This window comes from Eumetopias jubatus, unplaced genomic scaffold, assembly GCF_037043125.1.
Source record: "Eumetopias jubatus isolate StellerSeaLion01/CBP00866 unplaced genomic scaffold, mEumJub1_p1.0 scaffold_13, whole genome shotgun sequence".
NCBI lineage: Eukaryota > Metazoa > Chordata > Mammalia > Carnivora > Otariidae > Eumetopias > Eumetopias jubatus.
Genome location: NW_028274819.1, coordinates 14,642,392 through 14,644,723, shown reverse-complemented (window position 1 = coordinate 14,644,723; position 2,332 = coordinate 14,642,392). Strand labels below are relative to the sequence as shown.

Here is a 2,332-nt window from a genome sequence, read left to right as displayed (position 1 = left end):
ATTATTAGGTTTCTGTAGAGTCTTTTTCACCCCTGGTCTTTGTTATGCATCCTTTCCTAGGAATCTTCTCAGCCCAACACATGCCTATTCACTCTAATGATCCCCTTTCATCCTTCGGGTCCCATTATTGATGTGTTTTCATCCCTGACCCTCCTGGTCTTTGCTGTGTCACTCAAACATGCTTTCTCAGTACCCTGTGCTGCTACTACCCTCCCATTTATAACATGGTCTTATCATATTCTGCTCCCCTTTGGGTGTCTCTCAGTGGATCTGAAGCTCTCTGAAGGCAAGAGCCTGGTTCCTCTCTATTCATCACTCAAAGCCCAGAAACCCTCAATGTTTCTAATATATTTTTTAGGTCAAGAAATTTCAATTGATTAATGAGTGAGGGATATATTATCAAATATAAATAAATAGAATATATGTATCCTGAAGTTGTTCTGTTTGTAGATGGGGCCACATATTTTTTTTAAACAGCTTCTCATAATGAAATGTTACCAAGAAGTAAACTAATTAACAGGGAAAAATCACCTTGAACAGCTCATATTCATACGATGTTGAAATCTTACTGAGAGCAGGGAGAATATCAAGGTAAGCTATTTTCTCCTTCACTGAGATTCCCAGTTTCAATTTCTTTCTCATTACACAGTGTAAGCAGGAGTTAAAACAAATTGTGGTTTCTCAAAGAGATCTAGCTAGAATTCTCAGAGCTTGAATCAGAGAAAAGTGGGGGAAAAGTCCAGTGTCTACGGTAATATTTCTTTGCTCTACATTTTCTTGACTATTTTCATCTTCCTTTATACCATTATTCACTCATTCAATGTTTATTGTGCCCCAGACATTATTCTGCCTTGTAGAAACTATTTTTAACTAGTAGTCAAGTATTCTATGGTTGTGACTATTCCTGTCAAATTATAAGATGTTCATTTATTTGAGTCATCATTCTTTGTGATGGGTTAGCAGCCTAAGATGGGTGACATGAGCAATTCAAAATGACTCTGAAGACTACAAGGAAATTTGAAAACTTGGGATAATCTTTGTTACCCCTCAGAGGTTAAATGGCTCTTTTGTTTTAATAACCCTGGAAACATTTTATACCATAATTTTATAGGCAACATGTTATCATCAACCCTGATGAGTATAAATGATCAGAATTCTTAATAAAAATGTTTGAATTTATAGATAGTGAATATATTTATATCATCTATCTATCTATCTATCTATTTATCTATCATCTAATCATCTATAGTTTGTAGCTTAGCCAGTGGTAAGGTTTTCTCTTCCTCCACTAATATCTCCCCCACTCTATCATTTATAGCAGTTTGCTATTTTCTTTATTTGGTAAGTATTCCTTGCTGAGATCATCCAAAATGTTCTTTTGACCTTTGTTTCCATTGCATTAATGTTGAGCTTCAGGCATATTTATTTCTACTACACAATTTCCTAATGGCATTTTTCATCTGGTCATTTCTCAAGGCATAGATTAAGGGGTTTAACATGGGCGTTATCAGAGTGTAGAACACTGCAACTGCTTTATGGATAGATAAAGTAGCTGCGGGTCTCATGTACACAAATATGCAGGGAACAAAGAATAAACAGCCACTGTGATGTGGGAGACACAGGTGGAGAGGGCTTTGCGCCTTGCCTCCAAGCTATGATTCCTCAGAGAATGCAGAATGACCACATAGGAGATGATCAAGAGGAGGAAGTTTAACACACAGATGAAACCACTGTTGGCAGCAACAAAGAGCCCTAGAGTGTGGGTATCCGTGCAGGCAAGATTGAGCAAAGGGTTCAGATCACACATAAAGTGATCTATGACGTTAGGGCCGTAGAAGGGTAAAGGGATGATAAAGAGGATCTGTATGGCTCTATGAAGAAAGACTTCCGCCCACACCACTCCCATTTGCAGACCCTGCACCCACCGATTCATAATGGTCATGTAGTGCAATGGCTTGCAGATGGCCACATAGTGGTCATAGGCCATCACAGTGAGCAGGATGACATCAGCACTTCCAAAGAAATGCTCTCCAAAGATTTGGGTTATACATGCATTGAGTGTGGTGGTCTTCTTTTCACGGAGTGAATCTATGATCAGTCTAGGCGTATTAACAGAAGAATAGCCGGCATCAATGAAGGAGAGATAGGCCAGGGAATAGTGTATGGGGGACCCCAGTAATGGGCTGGCAGTGATAGTGACCACAGTGAGCATATTTCCTACCACAGAGATGATGTAAATCACCAAAAAGACAACAAATACGATTTTCTGCATCTTTGGATTCTTTGTGAGCCCCAGTAGAACAAACTCTGTCACATTGTTCCTATTCTCCAT

General features: G+C 38.9%; 1 pseudogene; it reads right to left on the bottom strand.

The window, feature by feature from the left end:
• Positions 1-1,412: 1,412 nt before the first annotated feature.
• On the bottom strand, positions 1,413-2,332 carry LOC114215186 (olfactory receptor 4C46-like; annotated as a pseudogene).